The sequence below is a fragment of the Bos indicus x Bos taurus genome, chromosome 6 (genome assembly GCF_003369695.1).
Source record: "Bos indicus x Bos taurus breed Angus x Brahman F1 hybrid chromosome 6, Bos_hybrid_MaternalHap_v2.0, whole genome shotgun sequence".
Classification (NCBI taxonomy): Eukaryota; Metazoa; Chordata; class Mammalia; order Artiodactyla; family Bovidae; genus Bos; species Bos indicus x Bos taurus.
The window spans coordinates 24,734,501-24,750,869 of NC_040081.1; the positions used below are offsets into that span (position 1 = coordinate 24,734,501).

Below are 16,369 nucleotides of genomic sequence, written 5' to 3' on the forward strand. Positions count from 1 at the left end.
TCATTACAAACTCCACTATTCCCTATCTTCCCTACAAACAGTCACACACAGAGTAACACTGTTCAAATCCCAGCTCTACCACTTACTGCCTGGGTAACCTAAGGCAAGTTTCTAAATCTCTGTGTTCCTCATTCCTCATCCTCAGCCCTATATTAGGAATGACACCACTCAATTCATAGGGTCGTTATAAAGATTACAAGAAATTGTTCATGTGGAACACTTGGGAAGTGCCCACTGAATATTGGCTGTCAATAGTATTAATTTCTCTGCCTATAACATTTATTCCACTCCTCACCCCTTTTGGTATATTCAGTTCCTGCACATCTTTCAAATAGCATTTTAAACAGGAAATCAAATAACCACAATCTTGACTAGGTCAATATTCTTTTTGTTTATACTATGTCCATTATCAAAGGACTTCATATCCCCTGCTGCTGGTTTCTATGTACTGCTTTCTCCTACTAAACTGTTAGCTCCATGGAGGCAAATTCCATATCTATACTGTTGCCCACATTACTCCCACCCCTCACCAATGCTTAGTACATGTGACCTCAGTTGCTTCAGTCATGTTCGACTGTTTGCAACCCCATGGACTGTATAGCCCACCAGGCTCCTCTGTCCATGGGATTCTCCAGGCAAGAATACTGGAGTGGGTTGCCATTCCCTTCTCAAGGGGTTCTTCCCAGTCCAGGGATTGAACCAATATCTCTTACATCTCCTGCATTGGCAGGTGGATTCCTTACTGCTAGCGCCACCTGGGAAGCCCATTTGCACAAACCAGGCCCTCAAAATAATTTGTCAAAAGAATGAAAGAAGTAATGAATGAAAGTTGACTGGCAAGAGAAACTCACATTTGCTTGAATTTTAATTGTGTTTTAATTTTATTTTGAACATGGTTATGATTTCTTCTACATGTTTAATTGCCTACTCATAGGCATCACTTCTCTTCCACTCCCCAAAACTTCTGTTGCTACTGAAAGAAACAGAATGATGGCAGTTGCTCAATGAGAACAAGTTAAAAAATTATTTAAAATGGAAGCCATGAAAATTGCAAATCCTTCCTTGAACTTTTTCCTTTGTAAACCTCAACACAGAAGGCTGCTTCTATAGCCTAGTGTCTGGACCATATGGTCTGTACGTTGCTTACTGCTCTAACTTGCTATTTGCTTCACCAAAGTATATTTAGCTGATTTTACTTTTTAAAAAAGGAAAATATATAACATTGAATTCTTTATTTAAATCTATTATATTTAATCTGTAAAAGCTAAGTAAAACATCATTTTATTTTTACTAAAATCTTTGTTTCATGCTAAGGCTAAACTTAAGTTCTAGTTTTCCTCAGAATTTTAGGTTGTTCAATTTACATTATAAGGTTATGTATGGAAATGCTAACTCCACAGTGAAAGTTATTATGTTTGCAATTATTTAATTCTGTTACAAAATAATGTTTTTTCAATACCTATTAAATGTGTCTGAAATGTTTTCCTGTTCATGGTAAGAAATTTGCACAAATATCTAGTAAGTAATTATTGGTACGGAGAAGGCAATGGCACTTCAGTGATCCACTCCAGTACTCTTGCCTGGAAAATCCCATGGATGGAGGAGCCTAGTAGGCTGCAGTCTATGGGGTCGTTGAGGGTCAGACACGACTGAGCGACTTCACTTTCACTTTTCACTTTCATGCACTGGAGAAGGAAATGGCAGCCCACTCCAGTGTTCTTGCCTGGAGAATCCCAGGGACGGGGGAGCCTGGTGGGCTGCAGTCTCTGGGGTCACACAGAGTTGGACACGACTGAAGTGACTTAGCAGCAGCAGCAGCGATTATAGGTAAAATGCTCACAATTGCATGATGAATAATGAGTAATGACAATCATTAAATCCTAGGGATCCATGTATTTATTCAGCCAATATTTATTAAACATCGATAAGGTGTTAGACATTGTGCTAAGCAATGGGCATATAACAGCACAGACATGGACTTGGCCTCTTAGAAGAGAATGCTGGCATTAAAGAAATAAACCTCCAAAAAATGTAAATTATACTTATGGTAAAATCTATAAATAAAAAGGATACCAGCAGAGTTAATAACTGAGGGGACCTAATTTAGATTCAAGTGTTAGGAAAGTCTTCTCCAAGGATGCGGTATTTAAAATAAAACTAAGAAAGAATTAACATCAATTCTACACAAACTTTCTCAGAAAATACAAGAGGAGAAAGTACTACATGAATTATTTCATAAGACTAATATTTCCCTGGTACCCAAATCAGACAAAGATAGTATAAGAAAGAAAACTCCAGAAAACATCCCTTATGAAATAGAAGCAAAATCTGTTAACAAAATGTTGTTGTTCAGTTGCTCATTCGTGTCCAACTCTTTGCTACCCCACGGACTGCAGCATGCCAGGCTTCCCTGTCCTGCACCATCTCCCAGAGCTTGCTCAAACTCATGTCCATTGAATCAGTGATGCTGTCAAACCATCTCATCCTCCTGCCACCCACTTCTCCTTTTGCCCTCAATCTTCCCCAGCATCAGGGTCTTTTCCAATAAATTGGCTCTTCACATCAGGTGGCCAAAGTATTGGAGCTTCAGCTTCAGCATCAGTCCTTCCAAAGAATATTCAGGGTTGATTTCCTTTAGGATAGACTGGTTTGAACTCCTTGCTCTCCAAGGCACTCTCAAGGGTCTTCTCCAGTACCACAGTTCAAAACCATCAGTTCTTTGGCACTCAGCCTTCTTTGTTGGCCAACTCTCATATCCACACATGACTACTAGAAAAACCATAGCTTTGAGTAGATGAAACTTTGTCAGCAAAATAATGTCTCTGCTTTTAATACACTGTCTATGTTTGTCATAGCTTAGCAAAATACTAGCAAATTGAACCCAAGAATATGAAAGCAATAATACATCATGAGAAAAGGTAAGGCTGGTTCAACATTCTGAAATCAATAGATGTAATTCACCATATCAACAGATTAAAGCAGAAGATCACATAATCATCACAAAAGATTTAGAAGAATGTATGTAACAAAATTTAACATCCATTCATAATAAAAATCCTTTTAGCAAACAAGGATTAATAGAGAGTTTCCTCAGTGTGATGCAGAGAATCTCCAAAATGTCTCCAGCTAACATCACAGTTCACAGTGGGAACTGCCTGCTTCCCCGAGAGTAAGAACAAGACAAGGATGCCCTTTCTCACCACTCACATTCAACATCTCACCTGAGGTCTGCTCAGTGCGATAAAGGGAAAATTTAAAAAATGAAACAAAAGCAGATTGGAATGAATGGAATAAAACTATTTTCGGACAGCATGATTTCCTGTGGAGAAAATCCCAAAAAATTTATTTAAAAGTTAGTAGAACTACTAAGTCATTTTAGCAAGAGTTAAAAAACAGGTCAATTTTCTTATATCTTGTATTTCTGCATTTTTATAGTATTTCTGTATTTCTATTGCATTTCTATATGCTACTGCTGCTGCTGCTAAGTCACTTCAGCCATGTCCGACTCTGTGCGACCCCATAGATGGCAGCCCACCAGGCTCCCCCGTCCCTGGGATTCTCCAGGCAAGAACACTGGAGTGGGTTGCCATTTCCTTCTCCAAAGTAGGAAAGTGGAAAGTGAAAAGTGAAAGTGAAGTCACTCAGTGGTATCTGACTCTTAGCAACCCCAGAGACTACAGCCTACCAGGCTCCTCCGTCCATGGGATTTTCCAAGCAAGAGTACTGGAGTGGGGTGCCATTGCCTTCTCCTCTCTATATGCTAGCAATGAACAACTGGAACTTGAAATTTTAAAATAGTATAAAATGTAATATGTATAAATCTAAAAAAATATATGCAGTTTCCATAAGCTGAAAATTACAGATGTTTAAAAAAGAAATCAAAGACCTAAATAAATGGAGAACTTGTATCATGTTTATTATTGGAAAACTCAAAGTTGAAATATAAATTGTTTTAAACTTATCTGTATTCAGTGAATTTCTAATCAAATCCCAGAAGACATTTTCTTTTGAAATTAACGAGCTGATTCTAAATTCATATGAAGACACAAAAGAACTAGAAAGCCAAAATAATTTTGAAAGAGAAGAACAAAATTAGAAGATTCACATTACTTGATTTCAAGACTTGTGATATTGGTAAAAGGCAGGCATATAGAGTAATAGAATACAATAAATACCAAAAATAAAGTGGCATGTATATAGTCAATTGACTTTTCATCAAAATGCAAAGGCAATTCCATTAAGCATATTGTTTTTCAACAAATGGTGCCAGAGCAACTGGGCATCTATAGGTAAAAAAAAAAATAATTTCAACCCACACCATCTATCACATATAAAAAGGAGCTCAAAGTAGATCATACACATAAATGTAAAACTATAAAATTTCTAGAAGAAAACGTGAGGAAAATATTTATAATCTTGAGTTATATAGAAACTTTTATATATATATAAATATATATAAATATATAAAATAAAATATGTAAAATCACAAAGGAAACCAATTTAGACAAATAAAAAAAAATAAAAAAAATAAAAAAAATTAAAAAAAAAAGAAACTTTTAGATATGACACAAAAATATGACTCATAAAAGTACTGACAAATTGGACATTATCATAACTTAAAACTTTTTTTCAAAATACACTGCTAAAAGAATTAAAAATCTACACACTGGTAGAAAATGTTTGCAAAGCATCTATCTAATAGGGGACTTGTATCTTAAATTCATAAAGAACTCTGAAGTCTCAATAATAAGAACTCTCAAATTCTTAATAATAATAAAAGACTCTCAAGCCTCAAAAAATCCATGAAAAAGCCATGGGCAAAAGATTTCAACATATATTTCATCAAGTAATATATACATATGACAAGCTCATGAAAAGATGTTGAACAAAATGAGTCATGAAGAAAATAAAAATTAACACCATAATGAGATACTATTACATTCCTATTAGAAGGACTAAAAAAGAAAAAAAGCAGAGGAATGACAGTATCATATTCTGGCAAAGGTGTGGCACACCTGGAATACTCATATTAATACATTGCTGGGGGGAAGTACAAAACTGGAACCACTTGAAGAAACATTTTGGCAACTTCTTATAATATTAAACAAACACCATATGACTCAGCAATTCCAGTCTCTTGGTACTTATCTAAGAGAAATGATCATGTATATTAATATACAAGTCTGTAAGCAAATATATACACTGAGTTTACTCATAATCCTCAAAAACTGGAAAAAAACCAAATGTCCTTCAACTGCAAATGGATAGACAAAGTGTGGTTCAGTTCAGTTCAGTTCAGTCGCTCAGTCGTGTCCAACTCTTTGCAACCCCATGAATCGCAGCACGCCAGGCCTCCCTGTCCATCATATATGCAGTTGAACAGTACTCAGAAATAAAAAGGAAAGAACTACTAATACAACAACTTGGCTGAATCTCAAATGAATTATGCTAAGCAAAAGAAACAAGACTCAAAGTCTAGACTGAATCCATATGTGTAACATGTTTGCCCAGGGCTGGGCCTCAGGCAAGAGGTTGATTACAAATACTCACAAGGTAATAATATTTTATCATGATGGAATTGTTTGTATTGATTGTGGTGGTAATGGTGGGTACATGACTGTAAGAGCTGTTTAAAATTTGAGAACGCTACACTAAATAGAGTAGGTTTTAATATATTTAAAGTATATCTCAGTAAACCTGATCCCCCAACTTAATAGTTACCATTTATAGAGTATACTTTTAAGAATTTTCAAACCCTCAAGAAAACAGAATATAAGCATATGTATAACCAAATCACTTTGCTGTATACCTGAGACTAACACAATATTGTAAAACAACTATACTTCAAATAAAAAAAAAAGAATTTGCAAATCCTCATTTATATGCAAAGAAGCTACTATGCTTCCTTTTTTAAGGCAAAGTGGCAAAGATCTAGAATAGTATTGCCTTGTATTTCTTAAGGTGAACAATGACTGCAAACCACATATAGTATTTTAATTTTCTAGTAGTTATGTTAAAAAATTTTTTTAAAGAAGTGAAATTAATTTTGATAATATATTTTCTTTAATCCAATATATAAAAATCTTACTAATCAACATGTAACAGACGTAATATTGTAATTATTAATGAGATGTTTTGCATTCTTTACATTCGATTAAATCTTTGAAATCTGGTATGTATTTTATACAGCTCACTTTGGACTAGTCACATTTTAAAGTGCTCAATACAACATGTGTGTAGTGGCTATCAATTAGAGCAGACCTAGAACACTCTCAAACCTGCACTTGAACCCATGATCTCTTCTGTACGCAAACAGTTACATCCACAGACATCTGATGTACCAAATTTCATTTAACTGAATATTCTGCTGCTGCTAAGCTGCTTCATTCGTGTCCGACTCTGTGCGACCCCATAGACGGCAGCCCACCAGGCTCCCCCATCCCTGGGATTCTTCAGGCAAGAACACTGGAGTGGGTTACCATGAGCTATAATAAAGTTATAATTTTGCAGTGGTTAAAAGAGGGAAATGTTATTGAATTATTTGAACATTGAAATAAAATTACAGGCCATTTGTAAATTTTATGTTTAAAAAGATGTCTTTTTAAATGAAGATTTTCTCCTGAAAAGAAACCAAAGGAACTTTGGCCTCAATAAACACAGCAATGTCCTTACATAACCAAAATACATAACCATAACATTTGATTGAAAATTCAGTACAAATGGAACTGTAGAAGAAGAAAAAAAAAAACCTTTGTTGCCTTAACTGACCAATCAGTGAAGTTATAATAATCATTGTAGATACAGCCCTAATACTTTTCCAAAACTGGGAATTAGGAAAACTATGATATATTTTTAGTTTTTCCTGAGAATTGTGATTAATACATTCCACTTACAGTTTCTCCCTTTTCAAAATAGGACAATACATTTTCTGCCATGAATGAATGAAATTGCAACTCCCAGCCAATAGGTTTTCAGAGCATGTTAAAACTATATAAAAAGGCATGCTGCTGCTAAGTCGCTTCAGTCGTGTCCGACTCTGTGCGACCCCATAGACGGCAGCCCACCAGGCTCCCCCATCCCTGGGATTCTCCAGGCAAGAACACTGGAGTGGGTTGCCATTTCCTTCTCCAATACGTGAAAGTGAAAAGTGAAAGGGAAGTCGCTCAGCTGTGTCCGACTCTTAGCAACCCCATGGACTGCAGCCTACCAGGCTCCTCTGTCCATGGGGTTTTCCAGGCAAGAGCACTGGAGTGGGGTGCCATTGCCTTCTCCGATAAAAAAGGCATATTAAATGCTTAAAATAGTTATGAAGTGAACAAATGTTGGAGAGCCTGTGAGAAGAGAAATTCTCATATTTTATTGGTGGGTCCCCAAAACTGTACAACCTCTGAAAAAGATAATTGATAAAGATCTTTCAAAACTATATTTTGCATATTTGTCTTTGGTTCAAAAGCCCCTCCTCTGAGAATTTATTTAATCTTTTCCACATTCAAAGTGACTTATGAATAAGATTATTCATTACAGAATTGTATGTAACTGCAAAATATCTATCAATAACCAAAACACCCCTTGTAATGTACAGGTAAGATGAAAATCTATAAGGCAGAACACTACTACTTTATAGGCTAGAGAGAGTAATTATAAGTTCATACAGAAAGAACTCTTAAGCTATATAGTCAGTGCAAAAAGGCAATGTGAGGAACATATAGTTTTCCCTTTAGGGTAAAAAAGAGTGAAAATGAGAATATATATTAGTATGTGCTTGTATTTCCATAAAGAAATTCTAGAAGAATGCATAAAAACTAAAAAAAGTGGTTACTTCCAGGCAGGGGGTACAAAGAATGGTATGAATGAGAAGTAGCAACAGGAATTTGATTTTTCACTTTGCAGCTTTTAAATTGATTGTTAAATGAAAGTCAGTTATACTTTATTAACTTTGTTATTTAATCCATTTTGAGTTTTCTGGACCTGCCCCAGTAATACTTCCCCTAGGTTACTTAAGAGTAAGATAGAAGTGTAAAAATAATTATTTTAAAACTAATTTTTACAATTAAACTTGTTAGATTCTATCTACATAATTTCTTACAAGGGTTATATCTTTATAATGTGTATTTAAAATAGTTTCCTGATTTAGAAAATACAAATACATTTCTTATTTATGGAATTTTCATAGTAACTGTGCACTGGAAATGGAACTCTTACATTAGATATAAATGCTAAAAGTAGAGTGTCCGAGAAAGCCACATTATGATGTATAAATTGAATGAAACAAAAAAATTAACTATAACTAAGCAATATTACTGCTTTTTTGTTTGCTGTTTAGCTTAGTATCTGATATTCATGCTTTATTCCACCAAGAAGTAGGTTACTTTAATTTCAGTCCCACTTCCCCTCACCATACTCACCCTCCCACTCCATAGACCCAGTGTTTATGTCAAAGATGGTGAATTCTGTGCAATGTTGAGATTCCAGGAGTGGGGTGGGGATGAAGGCGGCCTCCCTCTAGTCATTGTTTGCCCACAACATGTCCATCACTTTCGCCTTAAGCATCTATCAGATCTGGCCATTTCCTGCTGCTCTGAATGGTCCTCAGGGTGCAGCGAGAATCTTTTTCAAATATGGGAACTCTGCCCAGTTCCTCTGTAGTGTCTGCTGCCTCCTAGACACTGCCAAAAAGTCAGACCTTAGTCTCTATTGCTCTGGAATCCATAAATAACTCTCTCCTCCTCCCGGCTGGGTGAATCTCTTTTTAGTTTTTCAATACTTCTGGGTGATTCTGCTAACTTATCCTGTGCCCAAGTCAGAGACCAAGTCTGTGTGAAAGCTATATGTGGGGCCAGGTCTCCTAATTCTCCCGCTAATATACCCTTTATTATCCATTATCTGCAAAGTAAAATTTACTACATCCTGAAAAACCCAATGGCACCCCACTCTAGTACTCTTGCCTGTAAAATCCTATTGATGGAGAAGCCTGGTAGGCTGCAGTCCATGGGGTCACTAAGAGTTGGGCATGACTGAGTGACTTCACTTTCACTTTTCACTTTTATGCATTGGAGAAAGAAATGGCAACCCACTCCAGTGTTCTTGCCTGGAGAATCCCAGGGACAGAGGAGCCTAGTGGGCTGCCGTCTCTGGGGTCGCACAGAGTCGGACACGACTGAAGTGACTTAGCAGCAGAAAAACCCAACACAGCACATGACAAATTATTTGCTTAAATAGAATGTGCTTTTACTTACATGTGCAAATTCATATAAGCCATGTGCATTTAGAATGGCCACCTTTGACTGAGCTCTTCATATGTATAAATTGTGTTGCCAGAAATGTAACATATGTTGTTTCATTGAGTGTTCTGCACTACAGATGAGGAGGCTGACATTCAAAGCATTTCCATTAATTTCAGGATGCCTATCTGTGGCAGATCCAGGATTTGAAGCCTAGCCTGACTGAGTCACAGCCTTTAGTCAAATCACTGAGGTCTGCTGTTCCCCTCCACATATGGAGGTGAGCACTGTTCTGCTTTTAGCATATGGACGTCTAAACCTACTGCCAAAGTAATTATGCATTGCTATAAATAATTTTCTAAGTACCATTTATTGCTCAACTTGATACAATGCATCAGTAATGTCACACAACTGAATGTACTTCAGTGTGGGTCCAGGTATATTGACATCTCCCAAAAGGCTGCTTCAGCAATTTATGATTTAGAACCTCTATTACTGTATATCATTTATTAAAATAGTTCTTAACCACAGCACAATATTTCAAAAAACAAAGTCAATGTTTTAAAGTATATTTTATGATATGATTACAGAAGAAGAGATGAAAACTTGCATAACTGTACTTATCCTCTCCAGTAAATTTGGAGGTAATAAGACATATATCTTTCTATACTGCTCCCCTCCTTCCAAATTTGTTGTTTCCAAATTCAACATTCCACCAATCAATCATTTTAAATACATTTTATAATGTAAGCCCATTCCTTTTTTAAATAACTGGCTTCCATTTCATCAAGATTAAAAACAATTTAGAGTTTGATAGTGTGTCAAGTTTATCAAACAGGACCAGGACTGTTCTCACATAACTGTGTCATTTCTTGAGGCAAGCCCAAGGCCATGATGGCCAATAGGAGCTATGGAGACTCCACAAACATTTGCCCAGCTGGGAACCACCTTTCATCAAGGCCAGGCCTTATTGTAGAGTAGGAACTCAAATGCTTTTTATTAATTGGCCCAGAAAAAGTTTTCAAATACTTAGATCATCTTATTGTTTTGTTAATTCTTTTTAATTAAAAGTACAGCTTCCCAGGACTTTCCTGATAGTCCAGTGGCTAAGACTCCATGCTCCCAAAGCAGGGTACCCAGGTTCTATCCCTGGTCAGGGAACTAGATCCCTATGCCACAATTAAGAGTTCATATGCTGCAATTAAAGATTTCACATGCTGTAACTAAGACCTGATACAGCCAAATAAATAAATACTTTTTTTAAAAAAAGCAGAGCTTCCCAGAATTTAATTGTGTACCATATGAATCACCTAGGAATCTTTTTAAAAAGCAGATTGTGTTTGACTTGGATTGAGGACTGAGGTTCTGCATGTCTTAGGAGCTCCTAAGTGATGTTCATGCTACTGGTCCATGAAACAAGGTGAATAGCAAGGCTATAAAACCTCCTTCAGAACATATTAGTGCTTATATCATTGCACTGCCACAGTGCACTGTAGCTCCCCTAACTTGGCTCGTTAATTGGAATCTTTATTTATTTGTCTGCACTTCTTTCTAAACTACAATCTCTAGGATATAGAGACTCTTGTATTCTCTGTGCCTAGCAGAAAATTAATATTCAATAAATACTTCTGAATGTCAACCAACCAATGAATAAATGTGTAACAAAGATACACTTTTATACACAGCTTAAACAGATGCCACACTCCTCAAGCTACCTTTTCATAACAAGATCACCAGGCATTGGGATTTTTCAAGATCAGAGCAAAATACAGTTATAATCATGGCTGATGTTTATTGAGTCAGCCATGACTCAATTGAACATTTAATCCCCACAAAGGCCCTTCATAAAGTAAAGTTATTACAATTCCCATTTTAAAGACAGAAATGGAGTCACAGAAACGTTAAAGACCTTACTGATGTCTATACAGCTAGTCTGTGTCATTGCTGGGATATGCACCTAAATAGTCAGGCTCCACAGTCCACATGTTTAACTACTGCACCATAAATATCAAAAACTGGAACCTCTCTGTGACTTCGTCAAGTTTTTTCATTTTTATATACTTGACATCTGCAGAATGGGGATCAGATATATTCTAAAGGCTACTCTGCAGAAACCCTATCTAGTCCATTGGGCATTCTTGGGATTTAATTCTCTTCTCATACTATCCCCCAAATTTATGCCATGAAGCAAATTATAACTTTTCTGGGAAACAAATGTGAATAACAAAAGCTGTACAAAGCTTGTCCACCAGAATAGGACACTGTGCTGGCAAAGGGAGGGGGAACAATGAAGGATCAGCACCTACATGAATGTATAGCTTTATTTATAAGAATTCCAAAGAAATGGTATGAGATTCTGGTATTCTCAAATTTGGGGCTTGCCAAGGTTTTAAGTTGCATCCCTAGAAAAATGTCAAGGACCTAATCCACATTCTTGGCTGACATTCCCTTATGTAGGCACCTGAATTAGAAACTTTTGCATAATTAAGGAAAAGTAGAGACTGTGTGCATTTAAATATATCAGCTTGCTTTATTTAAAAGGAGATAATACATACCATTGTTTATTAGGATAAAAAAGTCATACAACTATTTTAAGAGATAAGTCACTATGGGAACCATTTCTATGCTTGAATTTAGAGAAGTGAAGCCTTCTGCTACTGGAAAATTCTCTCAGCTTTTAGCAGCAGTAGATATTATACTATTTTATATTGGACCTTTTTTTGCCTTATATTTAATAAGGTCTCCATGTTACTTAATGGAAAATCTTTCAATATATCATAGAATAACTCATATTTCATATTTAATGATGAAATGGAAATTTTATTGGGTGGAACATCCTCAAAGACAAATAAAAATAATGATGAACTATCTCATCCAGAATGTCATACTTATCTTGACACAACTGGATGGTTTTACAGTCAATGATTCTAAATGTCTGTAAATTTTATTTTTTTCCAGGAAACCATTTTCTAGATTATCAAGCATTAATCAGGTAATTTTTTATCCACAATATTTTCTTACATATTATTGGGAGACCTCCTTCACTGCTCCCCAAAACAGTTATGTACATATTCTAATAAAAAAGTTTTTCCTAATCAGTGGCAAATATTTTCTAGATTTCCTGAAAACATTAAAGACCATAAATTGTGTTCTATTAACACTTTAGCAATACTTCTCTAACCCCATGTAGCCCCTTTAGCATTGACTTCATTGAACCAGAAAACTACAATTTCAAGATAACAATAAAAGCAACAATGACTATCATTTATTAAGTACTTGCTGTGTAACAGGCTCTGTTCTAAGACCTCACATGAGGATTAGAATTTAGCACAACCAAGGAGAGCCAGAGACAGTGTGAAATCAAAGGTCTCAGATTTGTTTTATTAAAAAAGGGATAATATTTTAAATTGATTATAAGAGTTTCTCTTTTAATCCTCACAACAACCCTATGAGTTTGATAAGGGGCTTTGGATATTGCACAGATCAACTTTCATGTTCTGTAAATCCTCCTTGAATCCACTGTACAGATTAAGAAACACAGTCATTTTCCCCTCTGGTGTCATAGTTAATGAAATGAAATAAGCAATGCACTGAATGTAAATGTATTAATAAGAGCTCAGGAACAACGGTACACATTGGATAAAAAGAGAAAACGGGCTGGCAAAAGAAGTAATAAATATTCAACACTCTAAACCACAAATGCACAAAACACCAGTATTTCCTATAATAATACATTAAAACATCATACGGAGAAGGCAATGGCACCCCAGTCCAGTCCTCTTGCCTGGAAAATCCCACGGACAGAGGAGCCTGGTGGGCTGCAGTCCATGGGGTCTCTGGGAGTCAGACACAACTGAGCGACTTCACTTTCACTTTTCACTTTCATGCACTGGAGAAGGAAATGGTGATCCACTCCAGTGTTCTTGCCTGGAGAATCCCAGGGATGGGGGAGCCTGGTGGGCTGCCATCTATGGGGTCGCATAGAGTTGGACACGACTGAAGTGACTTAGCAGCAAAACATCATATTGTCTGTGTTTTTTACAAAATCGCTGGTAGTTTAAATTTGCACTTTATGTAAGCAGTGATATTATAAATACTATATATATATACATGAGGAAGCATGGAACTTAAATATTTGTGTATGCATCAGATGAATATACTGTTGCCATTCATTGCTGTTATTTCTCTTTTTTGTGGGAAGACAGATGAGTAAATTATAGTAATAAAAAAGCAAGCGTGCTTAAGTTAAAGTCCTTGCTTATGATTTTGGTAGCTTGTTATAGTACACTGGTGTATGAAAGTTAATTATTTAATCAATTAGACTTTCTCTTCATATACAATGGTTATTTCCAGTAAGCACCCTATCTTTATAATGTTAATTAGAAAGGATATAACAAACCAGCAATGAAATAAACTTCATCACTGTATCTGGTAAACACCTGAGGTACGCCAATGTGATCAACTTTCAGTTATAAGCAATTAAGTATATTCACAACAGTACAAACTCTAACACACTATCTTGTGACAAGACTATTGTGGCACTTATTAATAGTTTTTCCTAATTCTGTTCTATAGTTCCTTTGGAAAAATCAGCTCTGTTCATTTAACCCTGAAAACATGCAAACCAGAGACAGAATGGATTTTTTAACTTTTTAAGTAGATTTTTAAAAGACAATCTCCACTCATTATCCCAGGAACTGTGTTCTGTATCAGTAATTTACGTTCTATAATTCCTGAAAGCAAGGCCCTTTCAGCTAAAAAATTACATTATTCATCTTTCATACATTACTTATGTATGAATTACTTATGTATAAATTACTTATGTAATTTACTTAATTATTTTCTGTGGTAAAATCCCCAAGGACTTGGCAAAATTTCTGTTACTCAGGTGAGCTGAGAGTAGCTGCTACTTTCTATAAGGTTCAATAATCTTTCTGGCCCTTTGGGAGTACTTAATTTATGCATGCGTGCTCAGTGACTCAGTGTCTTGATTCTTTGCAAACCCACGTACTATAACCCTCCAGGCTACTCTGTCCATGGAATTCTCCAGACAAGAATACTGGAGTGAGTTGCTATTTCCTCCTCCAGGGGATCTTCCCCACCCAGGAATCTCTAACCAGCGTCTCTTGCTTGGCAGGCAGATTCTTTACCACTGAGCCACTTGAGAAGCCCTATGCCTAAATACCCTAAGGAAGCTGAAACAGGTCATTTCTTTACTTCAGTAGCATAGGTTCACATCACCTTTTATATCAATCCGAATTACTCTCCTTAGAAGCAGGTGAGCCTCATTAGCACTGCCACCCAGATAAGGAGGGTAGTGTCCTGACCCTACCCCCATCTGCCAGGCAGCTGCCCTCCCCAACTTGACCATCCATTGGTCCTGACCACACTTGACACTGCAAGTGCTTGGCTTAAACGGGCTTGTCTATTTGCCCTTTTCTATTGCTCAAGTAGAAGTGGAAATCTGCCTGGCATCTCCTTCCTTGGCTCCCTGACCTTCAGGCAGCACAGCTGCCTGAGCTGAGTTAAAAATGGACTGTCGAGCTGGCTTTCTGCTGCTCTGCCTCCCAGTGTCCTTCCACTGATCTGTTTATCACACCTTCCTAACCCCTTCTGCTGTTGTTTTACTTCAAGAGTTTTTAGCCTGGCCAGCTGAAACTGCTTCTCAAGGCCCTAACCTACACAGATCCTTGTAGGTTACAGGACTGAGAGCCAAGGGTAGCACCTCCTACTTGTACAAAGTCTTCTCCCTGAAGCATCCCCTCCCTTTCCTCTCCTGACCCACCACTGTCATTGGGAAAGCTCGCTCTGACCAGATCATCTCCTACTGGCACACCAGAGACTGAACAGGCACGCTTAGATACTCTGGAAGAACACAGAACGTGTAGCTTCTTGTTGATGGCTTGTGCCAGGGTATTGACCCTGCCCCACTCCCCTGCTCCACGGTGCGCTCAGGTTCAGAACAGGACATCAAGCTTCACAGGGATATAAAACACTGTATCTTCATTCCTTCAAGCCCCTCAAGACTGCCCATGCCCAAGTTCCTTCCCCTAATGGGGCTGGCCAGGAACTTCTGTCTCTGCGAACCATGACTGCTCCCAGAAACCCAGACGGGTAGTGGAAGCAGCTAAAACCCCACTAATTTTTTTTTTTTTTAATTGCAGGAAGGGCAGAAGACCTAAACAGACATTTCTCCGAAGAAGACATACAGATGGCTAATAAAACACATGAACAGTGTGCTCAACAACATTCATTATTAGAGAAGTGCAAATCAAAACTACAATGAAGTACCACCTCACACCGATTTGAATGGTCACCGTCAAAAATATATACAAACAATAAGGCTGGAGAGGGTGTGAAGAAAAGAAAACCCTCTTGCATTGTTGGAGGAAATGTAAATTGATATCGCCACTATGGAGATTCTGTTAAAAAAAAAAAAAAAAAAAACTAGGAATAAAACTACCAACTAAAGGTTTTGTTTAGTTTCTTGGCAAACTCCCCTTCATTCAAGCTGCTGGCTCTCTGGAGCCAGGTCTAATTAGAAGAGTAACAGGCTCACCCTTCTCCCGGAGAAAACGCATTAGTCATAGATGAAACGCTAGGAAGGTGCAGAGAAGACCCCAGGCTGGGGAGCCTCGGATGCGGGAAGGCAAGCTAGAGCTGACCGCGTGCGGGAAAGGAGGGTACAGAAACCTTGGGACGCGACGCGAAGTAGAATGAATTCCGTCAGAGGCCAGCACTAAGTGCATAAATGGTGCCCGTTGAACAGCTAAACATATTCAAGCAAAGTGCTCGGCATGTCAGAGCAGAGACTCGGGTCACTGTCAAAGACAAAGTCAGAAAGCTTCCCGCCTCCCCGGGACAGAACTTCACCAAAGCCATCAGGAGCGTGTGTGTGCACACGCTGGGGAGAGGGGCCGCACCAAAGAATCCAGGTTGGTGGCGGAGGCGAGCGATCACTTTGGGGAGAGTCGTGCACCCAGGATTGCACTCGTGGTGACCCGTAGCCCACCCAAGAAACAACAGGTGTCAATCCTACCGCAAACTTTTCCTCAACTGCCAGCGGCTCGCCTAGGGCTGCTGGAAGTGTGCGGGTGGAGATGCAACCGGACCCCGGGGAGGCGGGGCCCGGGCCCGGGCCCGGGGCG

The 16,369-nt window shown here is 37.8% G+C and overlaps 1 long non-coding RNA gene across 2 annotated transcripts in view; it reads right to left on the bottom strand.

Annotated features, from left to right (window-relative positions):
• Positions 1-16,356, bottom strand: part of LOC113894088 — a 52,020-nt gene extending 35,664 nt beyond the window's left edge. For both annotated transcript variants that reach the window (XR_003511467.1, XR_003511466.1), the window contains exon 1: positions 16,261-16,356. This is a non-coding gene — a long non-coding RNA (uncharacterized LOC113894088). The remainder of the gene's footprint in view (positions 1-16,260) is intronic.
• Positions 16,357-16,369: the final 13 nt, after the last annotated feature.